The 17,757-nt window shown below is 44.2% G+C and overlaps 1 protein-coding gene across 2 annotated transcripts in view; it reads right to left on the bottom strand.

The window, feature by feature from the left end:
- CREB3L2 (cAMP responsive element binding protein 3 like 2) overlaps nt 1–17,757 on the bottom strand; it is a 122,418-nt gene that overhangs the window by 100,317 nt on the left and 4,344 nt on the right. The gene's annotated exons all lie outside the window — the stretch shown is intronic.

The following is a 17,757-nucleotide window of genomic DNA, read 5'->3' on the forward strand; positions in this document are numbered from 1 at the left end:
TTAAGTTTGTGCTTCCTTAAGTCCCAGCCCCCTGCAGCGCTGGGCAGAGCGCTGCCCCAGAAAGATTTGTGGGATGGAGACAAGAATGACCATCTCCAAGACGCGTGCATTCGTTTTACCAATTGCCTGTGAGGGCCGAGAGGTACAAGAGCGGCAAATTGAGGCAAAGGGCACTGAGGGCATCTCAGAGGGTATTTGAGAACTTGAACTCAGAAGTTGTGCTAAGAAACCCGAGAATCACCATATGAGTAGTAAATGCTGCTATTCTGGGAAAAAGAAAATTCAAAGTAGTTGTATCTTAAGTGCAAAACATGAGGAATTGGCAGTGTCTGCCTGGAGTGCCCTATTGCAGGGTGGAAACTTCGAGTAGCAAAGCCCCCAGCCAGCAGTTCTCAACCTTGGTTTCATTTTGGAATCACCAGGGAAGCTGTTAAAAAAAAATCTTGCCGCCCAGGCCTCATCCCAGAACCAATTAGATCAGAATCCCGTGGGCTGGGACCCAGGCACTAGGTCCCAGGTAATTATGACGTGTAGCGAAGACGAAGAACCATTGCTATAGGCAATGGGTGTGGTCACAGCAGGAGCCTTGCTATTCCAGGGGGTTCACTGGGCCTAAAGCAACTTGTGGGTGAGGTCAGCCAAGGAGGTGACCAGAGGCCCAGTTAGAAGAACCTAGACTCGTGGGCCACACCCTTAGGCCTGGATGAACACAACTGGAGAAAGGGGTGCAAAGGATTGCTGGTGCCCAGGGTCAAGCATTACAGACACCAGTAACTAGCAAAACTAGACCCAGATTTCCCCAACCAGTGGACCAGGCTTGCTCAGTGTAGGTGACAGAACCATTAGACCTGGAGGTCCCCAGTATTTCAACTGAAGGGGGGAAAAAAAACAAGAAAGGCAAAATAGGAAAGAAGTTTTCCACTGTTAACCAGTAAAATTCCTCAGTGACCTCTAAGAGTGCCTAGCTCATCCCTTGGCTACTCCTGCTCTTTATTTATACGTTGGCCCAGTTACTCCACAATGTTGTCCCTTCTGGGTCTCTAGCTATAGCATAGATTCGGAAAGTCATTACTGCAATTTCCAGTCCCCCCTTAACAATGCACACCATTAATGTGACAACCTCCAGAATGCCATCATCAGCGGCAGACCACAAGTTCTGGCAATGAGGCAGGAGAATCTAAGAACAGATCCCAAACCCTGAGTTGGAGTCCTCATACCATCAGGGCTGAGCAAAGCTCTAGAAACAGTGGCAGAGCTAGGGCACAGTCATAGAAGAAGTAAAAGGCCCAGGAGAGCAAAAGACACAAAAAGAGAAGAAGGATAGGAAGGAGATGAGAAGAAGGAAGCCGGGGTGGGGAATGGGGAGATGGAACCCAGGCCAATGCCTCCAGCGTCCTTTAGGGACTGTGCCTGGGTCAGGAGTGAGCCAGCCTTAGGCTAAGCCCAAATTCTAGGAAGGTCTGTGCTTTTAAAAGGTATTTACATTTACCATGTTTCAAAAATGATTGAAATGGCTTAAAGGAATATATAATATGAAGTCAAATAAAATTCAAAATGGATTAGAGAAGAATTTGTGATGTGGGAGGACCAGGAAGTAGAGAAGGAGAAAAAATAAGGGCAAACTAGGGTTTAGCCCTGGCTGTGATGAATGAATATATGGGCCAGACCCCTCTACTTACAGTCAGAAGAGGCAGCTTCAACTTTTGCCTACATTGAGTCAGTATCTTGAGAATACTATGAAATGTCTTTAATATGCAAGAATTTTTTTTTGGCCTATGATGTAAGCCACTCATTTTTTTATGCATTCTCCAAAAAAATAAAATAAAATGTGTTTTTCCCAAAAAACAAAGACAAAGGGTTTAAGGTACAAACAATGCAGTTTCTGGGGAAAGAGCTCCTTTAGTTCTTGGGTGGTAAGCTCACCTGTCAGCAGTCAGAGTCTAATTAGTGCACAGCAGCAAGAGGGGGCAGGGGTTCTCTGGAATGCTGCGGGGAGAAGGGGGTAGCACGGGGGCAGGGTGGTCTCATCCATGTACACAGGATGCTGGCAGTGGACACCAGCTGTGCACAGACCTGACCCCTTTCAGCCTCCACTTTAGAAGTACAATCTCCAGGACAGTAACTCTTAACATTTTGGGGTCATGAATACCTTTTGAAAATGTGATGAAAAATGCACATGTGCAGTATACCTACAAATTCTGGAGAGCATTCCAGGAGGTTCCCAGACCCACCTTAATTCATGATCTCAGCTTTAAAGAACTGCCACTCTACAGGTTTTCAACTGTTACAGGTTTTGTCCAGTAGAAAGCACACTGTCTGGTCACCCCTACTTGTTAATTAGGAGCGCCATGAAACTCCAGTGAATCCCCAGTGCTATGGACTGAATTGTGTCATCCCAAAACTCATATAGGGATGCCCTAACCCCCAATGTGATGGTATTTGGAAATGGAGCCTTTGAGCAGTAATTAGGGTTAGATGAGGTGATGAGGGTGGGACTCCAATAATGGGATTAGTGCCCTTAGAAGAAGAGGACAAGAGACCAGAGATTGCTCCCTCTCTCCATCATGTGAAGACACAGCGAGAAGAAAGCCAGGAAGAGGGCCCTCACCAACATCAGAATTTGCTGGCACCCTGATCTTGGACTTCCCAGCCTCCAGACTCTGAGAAATAAATGTCTGTTGTTCCAGCCAACCAGTCTATGATATTTTATGAAGGCAGCCCAAGCAGACTAATACACCAGATACTTTCAATGCCAAACACCATCCACCTGGTCCACTGTGGGGCATAACAGCCACTGAGACACTGATCCCCTCATTTTTGCATCCTCTACCACATGGCCCAGAGGCAAGGTTGGAGGATGCCCTCCAGAGCACTATCGGGCACACAGATCCAGCACTGAGGATACTGGCTGCACCCCCAAAGAAGGAATCTCAAACAGGAAAAGCAAAGGAGAAATGAAATGTCAGGGCTACCAGTCAGTCCTAGGAAAAGGAGAGGATTAAAATTGAAAATTCACAGGGAAAGCTGGTACAGAGATAGTGGTCTTTCTGACATGTTCCAATAAATCTGCCCATCGTAAGACCCCCTCTGCACGCAGAGAGGAATCCATAAACACTGTCAACTCAAGGCTGCTCTTCTAAAGAAAATACACCAGGCTACAGGCCAGTGTTATTAAATGGCTCCAACCAGGCAAAGCTGCTTACCCTCAAATCAGTGTTTTTACACACCATCACTCTCCACCAAATAACAGATCTTTACAAATTCCTGTTCAACTTGGTCTACCATTGTCATTCCTCACAGTCAGCACACATCACACGTGTGCCATTGCTCTGGGGGCCCTGCTAGGCTTTGCTTCTCAAGGGCAGGGCTGAGTCTTCCTTGGCTTTTGTGATCATTCCAGGAGACTGGATTCCAGGTTCTGCACTCAGAGGTGGCCCAGTAATTATTGTTGGCTGGCTGCTTTTCCTGAAAAAGCATAATCAGACCTTTGGATTCCCATACACACACTGCCCGCATCCCTGCCACTCTCCTCTCCTGTAAAAGGTACTTCTTCACAGCCCACTCACATTCCAGGCAGTTTACACATCCAGGGATGAGCAGCCCAGCCCAGGAGTGCCCAAAAGCACAACTGGGGTTTGGGGCACGTGGAGCCATAGTAGAAGGAAATAAAGCAATTCCCTTATTGTGGCAGGAAGGGGATGTGCTTGGCCACCTCAAAGGTCCCTACCAGACCTAGGATCCTATAAGTTTGGGAAAATGTTCTTTTGTGGTGCAGCAGACACTGCTGCTTGACCACTCAATGTCCATCTTGCCCTCCCTCCTCACAATCAGACACGCCAATCTTGTTCAAGGTAACAAGGTATCCAGCTAAAACACCTTCCTGGCTTCTCCTCAGTGAGGGGTGGCCAGCGAAACCTAAGAGGAATTCTGCTGGGAACCTCAGAGCAAGCCTTGGCTTTTCAAGTACAGATATTACCCTCTTCTGCTTTGCCCTCCCACTTTCTCCCTACCAGGGAGGCTGATGTTATGCCAGAGGTAAAGCAGTCATCTTGCAGTCGTGAGGTAATGCCCAAGAAGATAAAGGTCTACCTGCTAAAGATGGCAGAATGAAAAGATGGGACAATCCTGGGTCCCACTGGCACTGTTCAACCAATATACCAGTCCTAGATGTCCTCGATCAAGACTTCTTGGTTCATAAGTAGGCCCCCTTACATGTTTCAATTACTGTATTTTAAAGCCAAGTGACATATACGCTTGCAATCTTGAAACTTTTGTTTCTGGTTTGCTTTTGTTTTGTTTTATTTTCTAAATTTGGCTCAGGCAGTGGTTTCTCAAAGGGGCAATAAGAAAGAAAAAAATCTACCTACCAGGATATTTTTCTTTTGGTTGGAAAATACCAAAGAACAAACTTCTCCATGAAAATCATCTGTATTTTATGAAAAACCAATGAAGGGCTAACCAGTCTCCCAAATTGCCAGCTGTTTTGCAAATATGCAGCTCCATAGAGAAGAACCATCAGGTTACTCATTCAAACTTGTTAGCCTCTACAGCTAAGGATTTTTCTCTCTTTGGCATTCACCCCAATACCAGCAATGGGTTTTTTGGTGTGTTTGTTTAAAAGAAAAATTATAACTTCCAGAGGGGATGAAGATTTGGACACAGGTTTCTAACATCTCCCTCTCAAAGTCCTACTGAAACTGCCAAAATAATAAGGCATTATGGATGTGGGTCCATTAACATGCCAGAATCTCTATGAACCTTCTGTTAGAATGCTAGCTGGCCCACACAAAAGGCAGCCAGAGAAAACCAACTTAGAATTCTGCTTCCCAAGCAAGCAGACTGAGGGAAGGTTGCCTTGCTGAACTCAACTTACATCAACTACTTTGGAAGGTCAGTTCAGGCCCTGGGTCAGAAGGAGAGCCTGTGGCTTTAACGCGTTTGCTGCAGCTTACCAACAGCACTCAAAGTTGCACTGCTGGGGAGGTCCAGGGGCCAGGCGGTGCCGCAGCAGATGGAGAGCCCTTTAGCACTACCCCCTGATGCTGTGGGCAGGGCCCCCAGGGGCTGTTCCACACCACGCTTACCATTCCTTCCCACTATCTTCCTATTAATGAATTCTTAAGCTTATCACAGTCAGCCCCAGAAATGCTATTTATATTAAAAAAGCAGGGTAAACCATCTCAGTCACAGATGGCTGTTTCAGGTGATGGCAGGACTAGGGAATGGGCTGGCCCCTACATGCCTTGCCTCTTGTGACTTGAAGAATGTTAACACCTGCCACCAATCCCCACCCCCCTCAAAACCTACAAAGAATTTCAGTTCTGCAGAAGCAGGTGCTTGAAAAATCGAAGTGTGAACTCAGTCATGCAAATCAATACCAGGCCTTGAGCCTAAAAAGGTTCAGGTAGGAACTGAAAAAACTTTTCGGGTTTTTTCCCCCACTAAATGTCATCACAATTAGGCCACATTAGGGTGAAGGTGGCCAAAAGGTACCAACTTCCAGCTATAAGATAAGTAAGTCCTGGGGATGTAATGTACAACATAGTGACTATAGTTAACAATACTGTATTGTGTATTGGAACGTCTCTAAGACAGTAGATCTTAAAAGTTCTCATCACAAGGAAAAAAATTGTAACTCTGTGAGATGATGAATGTTAACTAAATTCACTGCAGTGATCATTTTGCAATATATACATATATCAAGTCATGTTGTATATCTGAAACTCACATGTTATATGTCAATTATATCTCAGTAAAACTAGAGAAATAAACAAGCAAAATAAATAGGTCACATTAGAGAAGCTTTATTCTATTTACTAATTTTTTTCCTTCAGTTTAGAATTCAGCAAACGTTTCTTCCTATGCCTCCTTGAAATTATTGGAATAGAAAACTGGAGGGCAGGAACCTACTATCTCCTAAGCAGAGGCCATGTACCCGACATGGAGACAGACACTTCACTTACATCATGTCACTCGTCCTCTATCATGGCCTTGTGAAACAACCTCAGAAAGGTACCCAGAGTAGGGAGTGCCAGAACCAGGTCATAAGCCCAGAATCATTCACTCATCCGTTCACTTGGCAAATATTTCATTGGCTCCCTATGATGTGCTCACCACTGTTCTGGTAGCTTCCCAACAAGTATGCCTATGGAATGCCCTGAGTGGAGGCTAGAGCCCACAGAGCACTTGGGCTGTGATCAGCCTTATCCATTATTTCAGTGCCTCGGGAAGATATCATCATTTTCTCTTAGTGCCAGGTTGACAGAGCTGGGAAGCACTGAATAAATAAGTTGTTGGTGGTGATAAGGGCTATGACTCCAAAATCCCTGTTTTTTCTACCAACCCTCTGCCCCAGCAGCTGAGTGATCAGAAGACAACAGGACATTCAGAATCTACAACAGAAATAGGAAGAGTAGGAATAAGAAAGCTGAAAACTCATCATGTTCAATCCACTCAACCATCCACCTCTCAGCTGGGCCAAGCTTAATTGCAGTTTCCTCCTATAAGTCTGTATTTAAGTCAAAAGGAAACACTGGGTTCCTTTGATTTAAAACCACCTCATGTATACAACAGAGAAAAGACAGCCTCCTCAATAAGTGGTCCTGGGAAATCTGGACAGCCACATGTAAAAGAATGAAATTAGAACACTCCCTAACACCATACACAAAAATAAACTCAAAATGGATTAAAGACCTAAAATGTAAGGCCAGACACTATAAAACTCTTAGAGGAAAACATAGGCAGAACACTCTATGACATAAATCACAGCAAGATCCTTTTTGACCCACCTCCTAGAAAAATGGAAATAAAAAACAAAAATAAACAAATGGGACCTAATGAAACTTAAAAGCTTTTGCACAGCAAAGGAAACCACAAACAATCGAAAAGACAACCCTCAGAATGGGAGAAAATATTTGCAAATGAAGCAACTGACAAAGGATTAATCTCCAAAATTTACAAGCAGCTCATGCAGCTCAATATCAAAAAAACAAACAACCCAATCCAAAAATGGGCAGAAGACCTAAATAGACATTTCTCCAAAGATATACAGATGGCCAACAAACACATGAAAAGTGCTCAACAGCACTAATTATTAGAGAAATGCAAATCAAAACTACAACGAGGTATCACCTCACACCAGTCAGAATGGCCATCATCAAAAAATATACAAACAATAAATGCTGGAGAGGGTGTGGCGAAAAGGGAACCCTCTTGCACTGTTAGTGGGAAGGTAAATTGATACAGCTGCTATGGGGAACAGTATGGAGGTTCCTTAAAAAACTAAAAATAGAACTACCATATGACCCAGCAATCCCACTACTGGGCATAGACCCTGAGAAAACCATAATTCAAAAAGAGTCATGTACAACATTCATTGCAGCTCTATTTACAATAGCCCGGACATGGAAGCAACCTAAGTGTTCATCAACAGATGAATGGATAAAGAAGATGTGGCACATATATACAATGGAATATTACTCAGCCATAAAAAGAAACAAAACTGAGTTATTTGCAGTGAGGTGGATGGACTTAGAGTCTGTCATACAGAGTGAAGTAAGTCAGAAAGAGAAAAACAAATACCACATGCTAACACATATACATGGAATCTAAAAAAAATGGTTCTGAAGAACCTAGGGGCAGGACAGGAATAAAGACGCAGACGTAGAGAATGGACTTGAGGACACGGGGAGGGGGAAGGCTAAGCTGGGACGAAGTGAGAGAGTGGCATGGACATATATACACTACCAAATGTAAAACAGATAGCTAGTGGGAAGCAGCCGCGTAGCACAGGGAGATCAGCTCGGTGCTTTGTGACCACCTAGAGGGGTGGGATAGGGAGGGTGGGAGGGAGACGCAAGAGGGAGGAGATATGGGGATATATGTATATGTATAGCTGATTCACTTTGTTATAAAGCAGAAACTAACACACCATTGTAAAGCAATTATACTCCAATTAAGACGTTAAAAAAAACAAAATAAAATAAAATAAAACCACCTCATGTTCCTAATATGTAAACACAGCTGAAACACCAAATGGTTTTTTGGCTGCTACTTCTCTGCCTCCCTTTCTCATCAAACACAAAAATGTATGTGTACGTTAAGATTGCCAGGGTCACTGGGCACCTTCAGTTAGAGCACGATGCCCTGGAACACAAGGGGGTCAGGTTGGTCTCCTTCTGGGTTTGGTCTTGACCTCCTCGGCCTCCCCAGCCCACAGTCCCAGGCCTTCCAGCTGCTCCCAAATGTAGGTCATGGGCTGCAGGAGAGTCCTGGAAAGAAAACTTGCAAATCCAGAGCAGAACCAGAAAAACAACTCCTGGCAGTGCCTCAGAAATGAATACTATCTCAGGGTAGGAAGTTCAAAGTCATAGCTACAAAGATCAGCTTCAGGTTCTGTGATTACAAAACAATACAGTATGTCCCCCACTCTATCCCACCCTCCTTTCCAAAGGACAATGTCCAGTTCCTAAGCCATTTGTAAATGGAAGAGGGCAGAGGTTGGGGCGGGGGGCACATGGAGGGACAGCCTATACACACACACATATGTTTGAGGCTCTTGTGGACCAACCTGGCTTCTTGTTGGATTACAAAAGGGAGCTTGGCTGTGACTAATTTCAAAAAACAAAGTTAAAGTCAAAAGCTGCCACAGGTAACCCCAGCTTATGAATCCACATTCCAAAAGTTTGTAACAGCAGGATGTTGATGGTGGGGTAGGTTGTGCATGGTGGGCAGACGGCAGGGAATGTATGGAGACTCTGTACATTCTGCTCAGTTTTGCTGTGAATCTAAAGCTGTTCTAAAAAATTTAGGCTATTTTTTGAAAATTTGTAACACAAGTGCTTCAAACTCACAAGACATATAGTTATTGAAATAACATGATCGAAAGTAATTGGTTCCCCCTCCTACACTGTTGGTGGGAATGTAAGTTGGTGCAGCCACTATGGAAAACAGTGTGGAGAATCCTCAGAAAACTGAACATAGAATTACCATATGATCCAGCAATCCTACTCCTGGGCATATACTCAGACAAAACTATAATTCAAAAAGATACATGCATCCCTATATTCATAGCAGCACTATTCACTATTCACATTTAGGAAACAACCTAAATGTCCATCAATAGATGAATGGATAAAGAAGATGTAGTACATATATACAATGGAATACTACTCAGCCATAAAAACGAACAAAATAATGCCATTTGCAGCAACATGGATGCAACTAGAGATTATCATACTACGTGAAGTAAGTCAGAAAGAGAAAGACAAATACCAAATATGATATCACTTACCTGTGGAATCTAAAATACGACACAAATGAACCTATCCATGAGACAGAAACAGACTCACAGAGGTAGAAAATAGACTTGCGGTTGCCAAGGGGGAGTGGGTGGAGGAGGGAAGGCCTGGGAGTTTGGGATTAGCAGATGTAGACTATTTTATATAGGATGGGTAAACCACAAGGTCCTACCTCTATAGCACAGGGAACTATATTCAATATCCTATGATAAACCATAAAGGAAAAGAATATATATATTTTTAAAAAGTAATCAATTCCCAGTCAGCCAAGAGACCAACTTAACCCACACTGTAGCTGAACTGTGCTGGGTGAATTCTCAACTTGGTGTCACCTCACAGGAGTCTGCTCTGGGCTGAGAAGGGCTGCCCGCTTCCTCCTTGTGCAGCCAGTCGGAAAGCAGAATTCTCCTTATTCTCCACCCCCTTGTTTCCTGGGCCCAACTTCAGTCCTGGGGCCAGAGTTCTCCTCCCATTCCTGTTCCTCATCTCCCCAGGAGGGCTGAGGGCCATGAAAGCAACATCCTGGATACAGGGAAGCAGAGCGCAAAGGTAGAATCGAGCCCCATAACGCAGGGGGCACGGGGAGGACTGGAGGGCGCCCTCCAGAGCCCCCTCTGTAGGTCCTGAATCCCAGGCACTGCTTGGAGCTGCACATTTTCTTCGAAGCGGCATCATTTACTTTAGTGTTCCTTCCACTGGAAAGCCCTCGGGCTTATGTTCTTATTACAAAACCATTTGTCCTCACCTGCCCCTATTATCATGTCATTAAAAATGGGGTCAATTTGTTTTTTTTCTATTTTCCTAACATGTGAATACCGTTGATGTCTCTGTGATCAAACATATCTTTGGCAACCACTGGGTCCACTTGATACTTTCTCAGTGGGAAGTCAGCAGAAATATAGAAAGGAAAAGGCTCAAGACTTCTAGGCATTTGATAAATCCCAACTGTCTTATACAGATTTAATGAATCCAGAGACCCTCCTTGTGCATGCCCCAAAGTCTGAGACTCCTACATGACACATGCACGAAGGGACCCCGGCACAAACTACACCTCGCTCATGAGAAGGACATCAGGAACAGGTGGCTTCAGCGTGGAGAGAAGAATGAAGAAAGGACCTTCATAATACCGCAAGGGCACAGTCTCCAAGGGGGAGTCTCCAAGGCCAATTTTGAGGACTGATTTTACAAAAACAAAAGGAAAGAAAGAGGCGCTATTGTACACATTATCTACCATGCATATTTACTCCCAGCACCTGTCCTTCTGCTGTTTCTGCTCTTGCCTGGAAGCAAGGCCTGCACTCCCTTGACACAAAGCCAGAGAGCATGCCCACAGGTCCAGACCCTCAGGGGACCTCTGCGGCTCCAGGACACAGTCCCACCCTGAGCTAACACCACACAGTGCTTGGCAGGCAGCTGAAGAGCATACTCAGCCCTTCTTTATCTTGACCACTCTGTGGCAACCCTCCCCTCTTTGGATCCTGGATTTTCCTGGATTTTCTCCACTTTTTCTGTGGATTCCTTCTGAGTTCCATCTGCAGATTTCTCTTCCCCTGCTAACGCTTCAAGTGTCCCCAGGGCTTCCTTCTCAGCTTTGCTCTCACACTTCTCACTCCCCCCCGGACCTCGCTGGACTATCTTATTAGGACTATTGGCTTCACTTCTCCCCCACGAGATTCATAACACCCAAATCTACATCTCCAGACCTTTCTCCAGAACTCCAGACCCATGTTTCCAAATGCCTTTCAGGTACCTCTCCTGAATGTGCCATGAACACATCAGAATCACCATGTCCAAAACTGAACTCATCATCTTCCTCAGCAAACTCACCTTCCTGCACAAAGAGCAGCACCGTCAACTCAGTGTGCCACATCAGAAACCACGACGCCTCCCATAGCCCTCACATGCCCCGCTGCCACCAAGTCTTCACGCCCAGCTCCTAACCCTTTCTTGTATTCATGTGCTGCTCCCTGTCAGGTTCAAGGCCCTCATGATGCCTTGTTCTACTTCATGGATGAAATAGCCAGCCAGCAGATCATCTTGCTGACATTAATTCTCCCCTCCAATCCATGCTTCATAAACACTAGGGTTTCCTTTCCAAAACACACTTCTCTCCCTGTCTCTTTTTTATTAAAAGTCTTAAAAGCTTCCCACACTACTGCCCACAAAAGAATATCCAAATGGTTAACAAAGCATGCAAACCTTGTGTGATCTTATCATATCTCCCAACACTCCCCACAGAGCATCCTACTCGAAACTACATAAAACCACTTGGGATTCCCAGAATCAACTATGACATGTTATACATTCCTACTCTGTATCTGCTGTTCCCACGGCCTGGAGAACTCCTATTTATACTTCAGGACCCAATGCAAATATCACCTTTTCAGTGAGAGGCTCTCCAACTCTTCATCTCCTTCAGATCTCTTGTTCCACCCTCTGTGTGACAGAAATACTTTGAACACAGCTTTAAAGCAAAATGTACACCAGATATTTAATGACTTGTGATTTAATGACTTCTTTACATATCTCCCTTCCCACTCTGCTGGGAGAACCACAAGGTCAAGAATGTATATCCTCCTGCCTAGAACATGCACAGGTTTAGAAAAGCAGTTCATGAAGTTCCTCAAATTGGAGGAAGGACCAGTGATGAGAGATATTTCCCCAGGATGTACAGACAGGAAGCGAGGGGAAGGAAGGAGTTAATGGCTGAATCTTTCAAATGCTATGATTGGTAACCTTGGATTTAAATGTCTGTTTTGACACAACTGGCTAGTGAGAAAGCATTTTCATCACAAATCCTTGTTTCCTCCAAGTTTCCTAAAAAAATCACCCTATCAGTTTGAATCCTGCAGCCTCTTTCTCAGCCAAAAGGAATTTCCCTTTAAACAAAAACTATTCAGACATTTCCAAGATATGAAATGTTAAAAAACCAAGATTTTCCACTCAGACGACTGAAAACTGTTTGTAGATTTTTTTTCCCCAGACTCCTCTAATTTGCCAAGAAGTCTGAAGAGGGGTGTGTGAGTGTGTGTGTGTGTGTGTGTGTGTGTGATGTTAAAAAAAAAATATCTCCTACCTCTGTGTCTCTCTGTTTTTCCATTCTTTATTTTGTCTGGGTTTTACTGAAGCAAGGTTTTTAAGTCGGAAAACAGAGGTTACAAAATGCAAAACTATACCCGCCAACTGAGTGCCCAAGGAAAGAGGTAATCAACTGACCTTTGTTGTTGTTGTTTTAAATCACCCATTTTTTAAAGATCAGAGACTTTCAAGGGTGACAGCATGATACCCAGCACAGAACTTTGGAGTTAAAAGGAACCTGTGGGACCATTATACAAATGCAGCATTTTACAGCAGGATAAACTGAGATGGAGGATGTGAAGTAACTTGTACTACAATGAGTTTTTCCAAAGAAAAACTCTCTTCCAAGATACTTCTAACAAGAAGCAGGCATACAAATTTGAGTGGCTCAGCGTCACCTGTCTCAATTCTTTAAAAGTTCTTCAGTAATGTCAATAAAGTTTAGATAAATAAATTACACCGGAATAGAGCAACTCAAGGGCAGGCAATTCAACATCAGGCAACTGTAACTGAGCTCAACAGCAGCTAGACACACCAGAAGGATCAATGGTACAAGATCTAAGAACTTATATCTGACTTTTGCACTGACCTTCCACTCAGTCCTAGAAAAAAATTAGATACACCACCGCAGAACACCAAAAGAGTGCTTCCCAAGCTGAAGAATAAGGATGAACCCAGTCAAAACACAGCCTGCATCTGATGAGTGACACTGACTCAAGAAACAGCTGTGTCCCAGCAATGACTCATGAGTCTCTCTTGGGTTTACACTGCAGGAAGGCTGAGTCACAAAACATCCCCTGAGATAACAGGGGTGCGGTGATAAGGGGGAATCAAAGTGTTCTCAGCTCTTCTCAAAGTAATGCATCAGCAAGATTCAAAGGTTACCCAGCCAGAGCCACTCTACAGCTCATGAGGGCCCAGAAGATCTTGGGTCATATTCCAAAGATCTCCCGGTTTCCATCCACAGACAACTAACAGATGTAAAGATCTGAGAACCATCTGTACTGAAGTAGATGGAGGAGCCCAGGAGAGTGTACAGGGAGAACACAAGACCAAGTACCAAACGCTTTTAACAGGTGGTAATGCAGCCAGCAAAGGAGGAAAATCTAAGCCTCCCAGGGTATCATGGGAGCCAAAGCAAGAGCAAGTTACAAGATGAACGTGTGGTCAGTCAGTATTGCCACATGTTCCCACGAGGCCTTGCAGGTAAGGATGGAGAGAAGACTAGTGGATGGAGCGGTTAGAGAGAAGTTGGAGAACCTTCAGGCAGCAGTAGGAACCAGAACATACAGGAGGCAGAGGTAAAAACTGAGGAAATGGAGGCCGTAGCTATTGACTACTTGTCTGAGAAAACCTGGCAGTAAACAAGAGAGAAAAAACAAGCAGAGCAAGGAGGGGCAACAGCATCTGGCAAACATGTGTTCAAGGCAGAGACCTGTGTTTACAGCAGAAGACAGAAGCTGCGGAGAAGAGGAAATGAAGATGCCTGAGAGAGAATAATTACAGGTGCCTTGTGCTTCCTGAATGATATCAGACTCCTGAGGTGGGGATACTTCTTCCCCAGAAAGAAGACATTTGACTTAGGGGAGAGGGTGAAAAAGTGTGTACACTATGAGCTAGGCAGTGGCGTGTGAAGAAACTGAGACCCAAAGAGGAGAGGTTACTTGCCCAAGGTCACCAGAGAACCACTGGCCCTGGATTCCAAATCTGCCTGGCTCGAAGGCACACCCTTTCCACAACGCTGCCTTCAACTCTACTCTAGCAGAAACTGGGACTATTATAGAATCATCCTCCCTCCCATCTGGGTCTCAAAACTAAACAAGAAAAGTTATTGACATCAAACTACCCAAGTCACTTTCATATTAAATTTTCAGACTTGCAGAGGCATTTACAAGCATCCAGAGTTTTAAAAAAATACATTAACAAAAGAGACTGAGGTCACTGAGCTTATTCATTCTCCAAGACTGCCTTACTCTACGTAATTGTGCATCAAGCAAGTATTACATATCTCTGAGCATCCTGTGCTTGGAAGTATAGAAAAGACAGTCATGTTCCCTGCCTTCAAGAAGCTTGTGTTCCAGCTGAGGTCTCTTTTTTGCTCGAGGCCTTAGATTCTGCATTAGATAAATGGGGCCATCACCTCTTATGTGCCTTGTGGGTAACCTAGACAATTCCATTTAGGGAAAAAATGAGGTCTCTTGGAGCTTCACTTGGAAGAGCCAGAGAGCATGTGGTGAGCCGGGAGAAGGGGGAATAGACTCAAGGTTGACACCAATGGTGAATCTCACCATTTCATTTCAGGCTTGACTCTACTGAGGTGGAGAATGTAAACACTACTCCCTCATTCATAAAATCACTGACAAGCAATTCAGACACTCTGCGGCCCTAGGCCCTCAGTCCTACCAAACTCCCAGCCAAAGCCTAAGGCCATTTGCCCCAAGACAGTCCACAGACAGGTCAGAGCCCCATAGGGCTGAGGCCGGCAGTTCAAGCTGCAAACAGGCACAGTCTGACCTTATCAGTGTTTGAATAGCCATATGCAACTGGAAAAACAGCTTCTTTGAAAAATGGCATTCAGCTCTCTGCTTGCAGAGATGAGGTTGTGTGGACCTCGAACAGAAAAAGTCATTCTTGTCTTGCACCGTGATCATGATCACAGGCTCAGCTAGCTACCTCCAGCCCTCATATTTGACCCTGACGCAGAGAGTTCAGATAATATAGTTAATTCTACATTTCCTCATTCGTGAGTTGGGACACAGCAGTACCCCCTCCATGATAGCCTTTGCATGCACTGCAGGAATATTCCATGCTTAAATGTTTTAAAACACTTTCCATTTGCTAGCCCACCTTTGTGAGAAAAACAGCCATTAGCTAAATGAACACACCTTTTAGTGAAGGAAAGGTCTGCCAACTCAGACTATTTGACTAATGATCATTACACATGGTCATGCTGGTTGAGGCTCCAATAGCCCCTCCATTCCCACATGACTAATCTAAGCCAATCAGGTAAATCCCTTTCCAGCCATTGGTTCAGAAATGATGATGTGATCCCATCCTTGACAATAAAGCTCGAAGAGAAATCAGCTGGTAGGCATCTAAAAAAAGTTTCTTCCATCTTAAAAAAGGACACAAGGAAGACACAACCTCTCTTCTCCCTTTGGATATTGTCATTTTTATTTGAACACCTGAAACTCATAAGGATATGAGTTGCCTTCTAGTTGCCTCCAACTTGAAGATGAAACCTGCCTATGGATGGATGGAATCTAGGTCCATGATGAACTGAGCAACTGCTGAATCAGCCAAACATGTAGCTATACTTTTAGGCATCTTGCAACGTGACAGAATAATTCACTTATTGTGTAAGCAATGTGAATCGGTTTTCAGTTACTCGCAGCGGCAAGCACTGTCATTTAATTCAATTATTAATCTAGATGCAGTGCCTCATTTCTCCTGCCAGAGCAACTTCACATCAGAGCTCAATAGGATATTATCACTCAGGGATCACTGAAGAAAGAGGGCAAGTACAAAGCTCAGTACTGCCCTCTCATCTTTCAGAACTGTGCTCAAGCCCACCTTCCCCCAACCCGTGGTAACACAATGAGAACAATTTCAGAGACAATAATCTAATTGAGTCAAAGATTTTTCACCAAAACAATGAAAATTCTTTAGATCATAGCTAAATCAGCAACATATATGCAAGACTGCCTTATGAATAGGGGCCACATGCAGAGGGGTAGTGAGAGGTCCCCCCAGCTCCCCAAATACTCCTCCCCTACTACCTGGCTATTGCCTAAAGTTCTCCATTTAGAGATTCAAGAAATTATTGTTAAATATAAACGCCCATTTAGGGGTCATATGTTTAGCTTTACTAATATTGAAATGTTTAGTGTAAGCTTAAAAATCTTTCCTGAGAACAAAATTAAAGAGGAGGAGTTGGAAGGAGAACACCATTACAGAGAGCAACTCGGGGTCCAAGAAGCGAGGGAAACGTGAAAGGAGTGAAGGTGAAGAAAGGTGAAGTAGGGCCTTGAAGACAAATTATACTGACTTCACAATTCTGTCTCCTACTGGAACTCATTACCTTTATTCAATTGGTGGAGGTCAGGTGACCAGAAGTAATGATTTCTCAAGCCACAAGGACCCAGGGTCCCACTCAGAATCTGGCCAGAGGCCAACAATAGGAGGCGAACATCAAACCAAAAGCTCCCATATCCTACGGGAGCCCTATCAGGTCTCTGGGCCGCCGAGAGGAAGGGGAAACCACCAGCCTCTCAGATCAGCCATCCGCCTTCCGGCAATCACGATGGATGTGGAAGCCAGATGGCCTTCACATCCGCTCACCAGGCAGGTGGAACCTACCCTTAGCACCCCACCTACCACCCTCTGGGCTCAGTCATTTCATTTTAAGAACCAATTGGATATAAAATTTAAGCACATAACCACTAATAATTCTACAAAGAACTGGATTTACATGAATTTAGGGGTTGTTTTTTTTTTTTTTTTGCGGTACACGGGCCTCTCACTGTTGTGGCCTCTCCCGTTGCAGAGCACAGGCTCCAGACGCGCAGGCTCAGCGGCCATGGCTCACGGGCCCAGCCGCTCTGTGGCATGTGGGATCCTCCCGGACCGGGGCACGAACCGGTGTCCCCTGCATCGACAGGCGGACTCTCAACCACTGCGCCACCAGGGAAGCCCATGAATTTAGTATTTAAAAGAAGCAGAACTAGGAGGTTGGAATTAACTGATTCACACTACTATATACAAAATAGATAACCAACAAGGACCTTCTTATAGCACAGGAAGCTATACTTAACATTCTGTAATAACCTATAAGGGAAAAGAATCAGAAAAAGAAAAAAATATATATATATATATAAATAAATCACTGTGCTGTACACCTGAAACTAACGTAATATTGTAAATCAACTATACCTCAATAAAATAAAATGAAATACCAAGCAGAACCTCTGTCATTACCTTTGCAAAGAAAAGGTATCCTATTGTATACCTAAAAAAAAATAATCATTGCAAAAATTGATAAAATCCCTCTTTTCCAGATTGCTAAACTGAGCTATAAGAAAATTACCAAGAGCACGAAGTTTCTCATACACAAACCCACTGCTAATCCTTCATCCTCAAAGCCCTTTTCCAGCAAGCACTCCTGCTTCCTCTATTCATTACCCAAGGCCTCCACCAACCCTGGTGGCATTGAGTGAGCACCAGAATCCCCTCTCTCCCCAAGGAAATGCAGGCTAAAATTACCTCTAGTCCAGTTTTATGTGGTGCCTTTAAATTGTCATTTTTCATTTCCTAAATACTTTCAGGAGGTAAAAGTTTGAACAGTACGAAAGGGATAGTGTGTAAGTAACTCCCTCTCCCT

Source organism: Mesoplodon bidens (assembly GCF_964165515.1).
Source record: "Mesoplodon bidens genome assembly, chromosome: 9".
In the NCBI taxonomy this organism is placed as follows: Eukaryota; Metazoa; Chordata; class Mammalia; order Artiodactyla; family Ziphiidae; genus Mesoplodon; species Mesoplodon bidens.